The 9,637-nt window shown below is 38.4% G+C and overlaps 1 non-coding gene across 1 annotated transcript; it reads right to left on the bottom strand.

Moving 5' to 3' along the window:
• Positions 1–6,245: 6,245 nt before the first annotated feature.
• Positions 6,246–6,353, bottom strand: LOC112767791 (small nucleolar RNA R71). The gene has a single exon (XR_003185232.1). It is a non-coding gene; the product is annotated as a small nucleolar RNA R71 (small nucleolar RNA).
• Positions 6,354–9,637: the final 3,284 nt, after the last annotated feature.

The raw sequence follows: 9,637 nt of genomic DNA, 5'->3' as shown, positions 1-9,637 counted from the left end.
ATTCCGCACAACTAACCAGCAAGTGCACTCGGTCGTCCAAGTAATACCTTACGTGAGTAAGGGTCGATCCCACAGAGATTGTCGACTTGAAGCAAGCTATGTTTATCTTGTAACTCTTAGTCAGGATAACAACAATAATTATCAATTTTAATTGGAATAAGTAAAAGAGCATGGATTAAATGATACTTGTTATGCAGTGATGGAGAACATGTTGAGGTTTTGGAGATGCTTTGTCTTCTGAATTTCTGCTTTCCTACTTGTCTTCTTCTTCACGCACACAGGTCTCCTTCCATGGCAAGCTGTATGTTGGTGGATCACCGTTGTCAATGACTACCATCCGTCCTCTTAGTGAAAAGGGTCCATGTACATGGCTAATCATCTGTCGGTTCTCACTAATGTTGGAATAGGATCCATTGATCTTTTTGCACACTGTCACTGTGCCCAGCATTCATGAGTTTGAAACTCGTCGCAGTCATCCCTTCTCGGATCCTACTCGGAATACCACAGACAAGGTTTAGACTTTCTGGATCTCAGGAATGCTACCAATTGATTCTAGCTTATACCACGAAGACTCTGATCTCACGGATTTGAATGCTCTGTTGTCAGGAGAGGTAGACAAACTCGTGAACCAGGTACCCAAGAGATATACATTCAATCTAAGGTAGAACGGAAGTGGTTGTCAGGCACGCGTTCATAGGTTGAGAATGGTGATGAGTGTCATGGATCATCACATTCATCATGTTGAAGTGCGAATGAATATCTTAGAATAGAAACAAGCGTGATTGAATGAGAAACAGTAATAATTGCATTAATCCATCGAAACACAGTAGAACTCCTCACCCCCAACCATGGAGTTTAGAGACTCATGCCATAGAAGATACAAAATTTAGATGTAAAAATGTCATGAGGTCCATAGTAAGTCTCTAAAAGTAGTTTTTATACTAAACTAGTGACCTAGGTTTACAGAAAATGAGTAAACTAAGATAGATAGTGCAGAAATCCACTTCCGGGGCCCACTTGGTATGTGTTTGGGCTGAGCATTGAAGCATTCACGTGCATGGGCTGCTCCTGGCATTTAACTCCAGCTTTTGTGCCAGTTTGGGCGTTTAACTCCAACTTTATGCCAGTTCTGGCATTTAACGCCAGAATAGGGTAGAGACTTAGTGTTAAACGCCAGTTTGAGTGATCTCAACTCGAGCAAAGTATGGACTATTATATATTGCTGGAAAGTCTAGGATGTCTACTTTCCAACGCAATTAAGAGCGTGCCAATTGGGCTTCTGTAGCTCCAGAAAATTGATTTCGAGTGCAGGGAGGTCAGAATCCAACAGCATCTGCAGTCCTTTTTCAGCCTCTGAATCAGATTTTTGCTCAGGTCCCTTAATTTTTGCCAGAAAATACCTGAAATCACAGAAAACTCACTAACTCATAGTAAAGTCCAGAAATGTGATTTTTACATAAAAACTAATAAAAATATACTAAAAAGTAGCTAGATCCTACTAAAAACTATGTGAAAATACCCCCAAAAAGCGTATAAAATATCCGCTCATCAACCACCTCATAGACAACCACTTCCACCCAACTAATCCCAAGCACCATAAATCACCTATCCTTCCACTTCTCCAAGTCAAGATGACACACTCCGGTCCATACTCCAAGGGCAAAAAGAACTCCAAAATACACTCAACTCAAGTCTTAATGGTCTTACTTCCACCCTCCAAGCTCTCATTGCTCGCATGTAGCCACCTTCTACCTCTACTCCTCAAGCCTCAACCTCTAGTGCCATTCCTTCTCAACCCCTAACCAACCCCAAAGGTGGCATCAATGCCGTAACCTTGAGGTCCGGAACTCAATTGAAGGAAAGGGACTCACAGGCACCTAGTCCAATGATAGTCACTCAAGAGGAGAATGAAATTGAGATAGAAGAAATAGAAGAGGAGGAGGAAGCACATGTGATAGTTGAAGATGAAGACCCTCAACCAAGGAGTGAAATTCCTAGAAAGGAGCAAATCTTAGAGGAAGTGGCTCAACCATTCCCATTTCCTATATTGGCAAGAAAGGCTAAGAAGCGTGTGGAACTTGACCCAAAAATGGTAGAGATGTTCAAGAAAGTGGAGGTAACTATCCCCTTTTTGATGCTATATATCAAGTGCCTAAATATGCGAAATTTCTTAAGGACTTGTGTACGAACAAAGATAGAATTCATGAGTTGGAAACCATTCCATTGGGGAGTTCTATTTCAGCCTTGATGGGAGCCATTCCGGAAAAGTGTGTTGATCCAGGCCCTTGTTTAGTCTCTTGTGTCATTGATGGAGTCCAATTCATTGATTGTATGTGTGACCTTGGTGCATGCGTTAGCATTATTCCTCTTTCCGTTTATCATCTATTGAAGCTCCCACTGTTGAAGCGGTCGGCGGCTAGGTTTGTCTTGGCAGACAAGAGCATAATAACCGTGATGGGTATTGCGGAAGATGTGTTGGTCAATGATGAGCGGATAATTTATACGCTTTTTGGCATTATTTTTACATAGTTTTTAGTATGATTTAGTTAGTTTTTAATATATTTTTATTAGTTTTTAAATAAAAATCACATTTCTGGACTTTACTATGAGTTTGTGTATTTTTCTGTGATTTCAGGTATTTTCTAGCTGAAATTGAGGGACTTGAGCAAAAATCAGATTCAGAGGTCGAAGAAAGACTGCAGATGCTGTTGGATTCTAACCTCTCTGCACTCAAAGTGGATTTTCTGGAGCTACAGAACTCCAAATGGCGCGCTCTCAATTGCGTTGGAAAGTAGACATCCAGAGCTTTCCAGCAATATATAATAGTCCATACTTTTCCCGAGTTTAGATGACGAAAAATGGCGTTCAACGCCAGCTTCCTGCCCTATTCTGGAGTTAAACGCCAGAAACAGGTTGCAAAGTGGAGTTAAACACCAGAAACAGATTACAAACTGGCGTTCAAATCCAAGAAAGACCTCTCCATGTGAAAGCTTCAATGCTCAGCCCAAGCACACACCAAGTGGGCCCCGGAAGTGGATTTCTGCATCATTTACTTATCTCTATAACCCTAGTAACTAGTTTAGCATAAATAGGACTTTTTACTATTGTATTCAGGGATCTTTTGGACGTTTAGTTCTGAGATCATGGAGGCTGGCCTCTCGGCCATGCCTAGACCTTGTTCTTATGTATTTTCAACGGTAGAGTTTCTACACACCATAGATTAAGGTGTGGAGCTCTGCTGTTCCTCGAGTATTAATGCAAAGTACTATTGTTTTTCTATTCAATTCAAGCTTATTCCTATTCTAAGATATTCATTCGCACCCAAGAACATGATGAATATGATGATTATGTGACGCTCATCACCATTCTCACTTATGAACACGTGCCTGACAACCACTTCCGTTCTACATGAAGATGAGATAGAACGAGTATCTCTTAGATATCTAATACAAGGGACCGAGTCCGAGATATTAGAGTCTTCGTGGTATAAGTTAGAACCCATGGACAGCCATTCCTGAGATCCGAAAAGTCTAAACATTGTCTGTGGTATTCCGAGTAGGATCTAGGAAGGGATGGCTGTGACGAGCTTCAAACTCGCGAGTGTTGGGCGTAGTGACAGACGCAAAAGGATAGTAAATCCTATTCCAATATGATCGAGAACCGATAGATGATTAGCCATGCAGTGACAACGCATTGGACCATTTTCACAGAGAGGACGGGATGTAGCCATTGACAACGGTGATGCCCAACATACAACTTGCCATGAAAAGGAGTAGGAATGATTGGATGAAGACAGCAGGAAAGCAGAGGTTCAGGAGGAACGAAAGCATCTATATACGCTTATCTGAAATTCTCACCAATGTATTACATAAGTATCTCTATCCTAGTTTATATTTTAATTATGTTTTAATTATCAATTCTCTATAACCATTTGAATCCGCTTGACTGAGATTTACAAGGTGACCATAGCTTGCTTCAAGCCGACAATCTCCGTGGGATCGACCTTTACTCACGTAAGGTATATTACTTGGACGACCCAGTGCACTTGCTGGTTAGTTGTGCGAAGTTGTGACAAAGTGTGATTCATGTTTGAGAGCACCAAGTCTTTGGCGCCATTGTTGATGATCACGATTTCGTGCACCAAGTTTTTGGCGCCGTTGCCGGGGATTGTTCGAGTTTGGACAATTGATGGTTCATCTTGTTGCTCAGATTAGGTAATTTTATTTTAATTTTAAGTTTTTGTTTTTATTCTTTTTATTTTCGAAAAAACAAAAAAAATAATAAAATCAAAAAATCAAAAATAATTTTATGTTTCTTGTTTCAGTCTAGTGGCAATTTTTAAGTTTGGTGTCAATTGCATGTTTATCTCTTTCTTGCATTTTTCAAAAATCCATGCATTGCATTCTTCATGATCTTCAAGTTGTTCTTGGTAAGTCTTCTTGTTTGATCTTTAAAATTTCTTGTTTTGTGTCTTTTCTTGTTTCTCATATGCATTTTTGACTTATTAATGTCTCAACATTGAAAATTTCTAAGTTTGGTGTCTTGCATGTTTTTCTTTTCTTAAAAATTTTCAAAAATAAGTTCTTGGTGTTCATCTTGACATTCAAAGTGTTCTTGGTGTTCATCTTGACATTCATAGTGTTCTTGCATGCATCATTTGTTTTGATCCAAAATTTTCATGCATTGAGTTTTTTTTATGTTTTTCTCTCTCATGATTAAAATTCAAAAATCAAAAAAATATCTTTCCCTTATTCTCTCATAAATTTTCGAAAATTTGAGTTGACTCTTTCAAAATTTTTTAAAAAAATTTAGTTGTTTCTTATGAGTCAAGTCAAATTTTCAATTTAAAAATTCTATCTTTTTCAAATCTTTTTCAAAAATCAAATCTTTTTTCATTTTTTCTTTCATATTTTCGAAAATTTTAAATTTTGATTTTCAAAATCTTTTTCTTATTTCCATTTCATATTTTCAAAATTAATGCTAACAATTAATGTGATTGATTCAAAAATTTTAAGTTTGTTACTTGCCTAGTAAGAAAGGTTCAATCTTTAAATTTTAAAATCCTATCTTTTTGTTTCTTGTTAGTCAAGTAATCAACTCTAATTTTCAAAATCAAATCGTTTTAAATTTCTTTTTTAAATCTTTTTCAAAATAAGTTTCAATCACATCTTTTTCAAAATCAATTTCAAAATCTTTTCTAACTTCTTTTCTAACTTCTTATCTTTTCAAAAATTGATTTTCAAATCTTTTTCAATTAACTACTTGACTTTTTGTTTGATTTTAAAAGTTTACTATTTCGATCTTATCTTTTTCAAAACCACCTAACTAATTCTCTCTCTAATTTTCAAAAATCACCTTCCTTTTTTTTTCAAAATTCCTTTTTAATTAAATAATTGTTTTAAATTTTAATTTAATTCAATTTCATTTTCCTTTTTTTATTTTCGAATTCTAACCTTAATTTTAAATTAAAAACAAAAATATTTTAATTTTAATTTATTTAATTTTCGAATTCTTCCCTCTCCCATCTCCTTCTAATTATTTATTCATCTACTAACACTTCTCTTCTACCCAAGAATTCTAACCCACTCTTCTCCTCTGTGTTTGGATTCTTATCTTTTCCTTCCTCTACTCTTCTCTTCTTATACTTACATAAGGAATCTCTATACTGTGACATAGAGGATTCCATATTTTTTTTCTGTTTTCTTCTTTTTCATATGAGTAGGAACAAGGATAAGAACATTCTTGTTGAAGCTGATCCTGAACCTGAAAGGACTCTGAAGAGGAAGCTAAGGGAAGCTAAAGCACAACTCTCTGGAGAAAATCTAACAGAAATTTTCGAAAAAGAAGGAGACATGGCCGAAAATAATAACAATGCAAGGAAGATGCTTGGTGAGTTTACTGCACCAAATTCCAATTTACATGGAAGAAGCATCTCAATCCCTGCCATTGGAGCAAACAATTTTGAGCTAACGCCTTAATTAGTTTCTCTGATGCAACAGAACTGCAAGTTTCATGGACTTTCATCAAAAGATCCTTTTCAGTTCTTAACTGAGTTCTTGCAGATCTGTGATACTGTTAAAACCAATGGGGTTGACTCCGAGGTCTACAGGCTTATGCTTTTCCCATTTGCTGTAAGAGACAGAGCTAGAATATGGTTGGACACTCAACCTAAGGATAGCCTGAACTCTTGGGATAAGCTAGTCATGGCTTTCTTAGCCAAGTTCTTTCCTCCTCAAAAGCTTAGCAAGCTTAGAGTGGATGTTCAAACTTTCAAACAGAAACAAGGTGAATCTCTCTATGAAGTTTGGGAGAGATACAAGGAACTGACCAAAAAGTGTCCTTCTGACATGCTTTCAGAATGGACCATCCTGGATATATTCTATGATGGTCTGTCTGAATTATCAAAGATGTCATTGGACCATTCTGCATGTGGATCCATTCACCTAAAGAAAACACCTGCAGAAGCTCAGGAACTCATTGACATGGTTGCAAATAACCAGTTCATGTACACTTCTGAAAGGAATCTTGTGAGTAATGGGATGCCTCAAAGGAAGGGAGTTCTTGAAATTGATACTCTGAATGCCATATTGGCTCAGAATAAAATATTGACTCAGCAAGTCAATATGATTTCTCAGAGTCTGAATGGATTGCAAGCTGCTTCCAACAGTACTCAAGAGGCATCTTCTGAAGAAGAAGCTTATGATCCTGAGAACCCTGCAATAGCAGAGGTGAATTACATGGGGGAACCCTATGGAAATACCTATAATCCCTCATGGAGAAATCATCCAAATTTCCCATGGAAGGATCAACAAAAGCATCAACAAAGCTTTAATAATGGTGGAAGAAACAGGTTTAACAATAGCAAGCCTTTTCCATCATCCACTCAGCAACAGACAGAAAATTCTGAGCAGAATCAATCTAGCTTAGCAAATATAGTCTCTGATCTATCTAAGGCCACTTTAAGTTTCATGAATGAAACAAGGTCCTCCATTAGAAATTTGGAGGCACAAGTGGGCCAGCTGAGTAAAAGAGTCACTGAAACCCCTCCTAGTACTCTCCCAAGCAATATAGAAGAGAATCCAAAAAGAGAGTGCAAGGCCATTACCTTACATGGTGTGGCTGAACCCAAAGAGGAGGAGGAAGGCGTGAATCCTAGTGAGGAAGACCTCCTGGGATGCTCAGTGACCAATAAGGAGTTTCCCTTTGAGGAACCAAAGGAATCTGAGGCTCATCTAGAGACCATAGAGATTCCATTGAACCTCCTTCTGCCCTTCATGAGCTCTGATGAGTATTCATCCTCTGAAGAGGATTAAGTCATTACTGAAGAGCAAGTTGCTAAGTACCTTGGTGCAATCATGAAGCTGAATGCCAAATTATTTGGTAATGAGACTTGGGAAGATGAACCTCCCTTGCTCACTAATGAACTAAATGCATTGGATAGGCAGAAATTACCTCAAAAGAAACAGGATCCTGGTAAATTCCCAATTCCCTGTAACATAGGCACCATGACCTTTGAGAAGGCTCTGTGTGACCTAGGGTCAGAAATAAACTTAATGCCACTCTCTGTAATGGAGAAACTTGGGATCTTTGAGGTGCAAGCTGCTAGAATCTCTTTAAAGATGGCAGACAACTCAAGAAAATAGGCTTATGGACAAGTAGAGGACATGTTAGTAAAGGTTGAAGGCCTTTACATCCCTGCTGATTTCATAATCCTAGACACTGGGAAGGATGAGGATGAATCCATCATCCTTGGAAGACCCTTCCTAGCCACAGCAAGAGCTATGATTGATGTGGACGGAGGAGAATTAGTCCTTCAACTGAATGAGGACAACCTTGTGTTTAACACTCAAGGATCTCCTTCTGTAACCATGGAGAGGAAGCATGAAAAGCTTCTCTCACTGCAGAGTCAACCAAAGCTCCCACAGGCAAACTTTAAGTTAGGTGTTGGGAGGCCACAACAAACTCTAAGTTTGGTGTTGAACCCCCACATTCAAACTCTAAGTTTGGTGTTGGGAGGTTCCAACCTTGCTCTGATTATCTGTGAGGCTCCATGAGAGCTCACTGTCAAGCTATTGACATTAAAGAAGCGCTTGCTGGGAGGTAACCCAATGTTATTTAATCATATCTATTTTATTTTCTTTTTGTTATTTCGTATTTTATTAGGTTGATGATCATGTGGAGTCACAAAAACTATTGAAAAATCAAAAACAGAATGAAAAATAGCATTAAAAATAGCACACCCTGAAGGAGGAGCATTTTGGCGTTTAAACGCCAGAAACAAGCACCAAGCTGACGTTTAACGCCAGAAACAAGCATCTATCTGGCGTTAAACGCCAGAAACAGGCTACATTTGGGCGTTTAACGCCAGAAACAAGCCGCAGTCTGGCGTTAAACGCCAGAATTGCACAGCAAGGGCGTTTTACACGCCTAATTGGAGCAGGGATGTTAAGTCCTTGACCCACTGGATCTGTGGATCCCACAGGATCCCTTCAGTATCTGTGGACCCTATAGGATCCCCACCTACCCCACCTCTTCTTTTCTCCTCTTTACACCCTTCTATAACACTCTTCCATAAATACCCTTTACCAATCACCTCATTCTCTCTTCCCCATCACCTCTTCACCGCTCTCCCCTCCCAAACCCACCCACACATGGCCGAACCACTCACCTCCCTCCATCTCCTCCATTTTCTTCTTCTTCTACTACCTTCTTCCTTCTTTTGCTCGAGGACGAGCAAACCTTTTAAGTTTGGTGTGGTAAAAGCATTGCTTTTTGTTTTTCCATAACCATTTATGGCACCTAAGGCCGGAGAAACCTCTAGAAAGAGGAAAGGGAAAACAAAAGCTTCCACCTCCGAGTCATGGGAGATGGGAAGATTCATCTCAAGGGTCCATAGCTCAGTAGTAGAGCATTTGACTGAAAAACAAGAGATCATGGACCTCAACAAGAGCATGAGGAAATTTCTCACCATGAAATCCCTGAGATGCCTCAAGGGATGCACTTCCCTCCACAAAACTATTGGGAGTAAATCAACACCTCCCTAGGAGAATTAAGTTCCAACATGGGACAACTAAGGATGGAGCACCAAGAGAACTCCATCATCCTCCATGAGATTAGAGAAGATCAAAGAGCTATGAGGGAGGAGCAACAAAGACAAGGAAGAGACATAGAGGAGCTCAAGAGCACTATTGGTTCTTCAAGAAGAGGAATACGTCACCCTCACTAAGGTGGACCCATTCCTTAATCTCCTTGTTCTTATTTTCCTATTTTTCGTTTACTATGCTTTATGTTTATGTTTGTCTCTTATTACATGATCATTAGTATTTAAATGTCTATGTCTTAAAGTTATGAATGTCCTATGAAATCCATCACCTCTCTTAAATGAAAAATGTTTTAATTACAAAAGAACAAGAAGTACATGGTTTCGAATTCATCCTTGAAACTAGTTTAATTATTTTGATGTGGTGACAATACTTTTTATTTTCTGAATGAATGCTTGAACAGTGCATATGTCTTTTGATATTGTGGTTTATGAATGTTAAATATGTTGGTTCTTGAAAGAATGATGAAAAAGGAGAAATGTTATTGATAATCTGAAAAATCTTAAAATTGATTCTTGAAGCAAGAAAAAGCAGTG

The sequence above is a fragment of the Arachis hypogaea genome, chromosome 17, assembly GCF_003086295.3.
Source record: "Arachis hypogaea cultivar Tifrunner chromosome 17, arahy.Tifrunner.gnm2.J5K5, whole genome shotgun sequence".
Lineage (NCBI taxonomy): Eukaryota > Viridiplantae > Streptophyta > Magnoliopsida > Fabales > Fabaceae > Arachis > Arachis hypogaea.
Note: the sequence above shows the minus strand (reverse complement) of the source record. Positions and strands in the feature narration are given on the sequence as shown.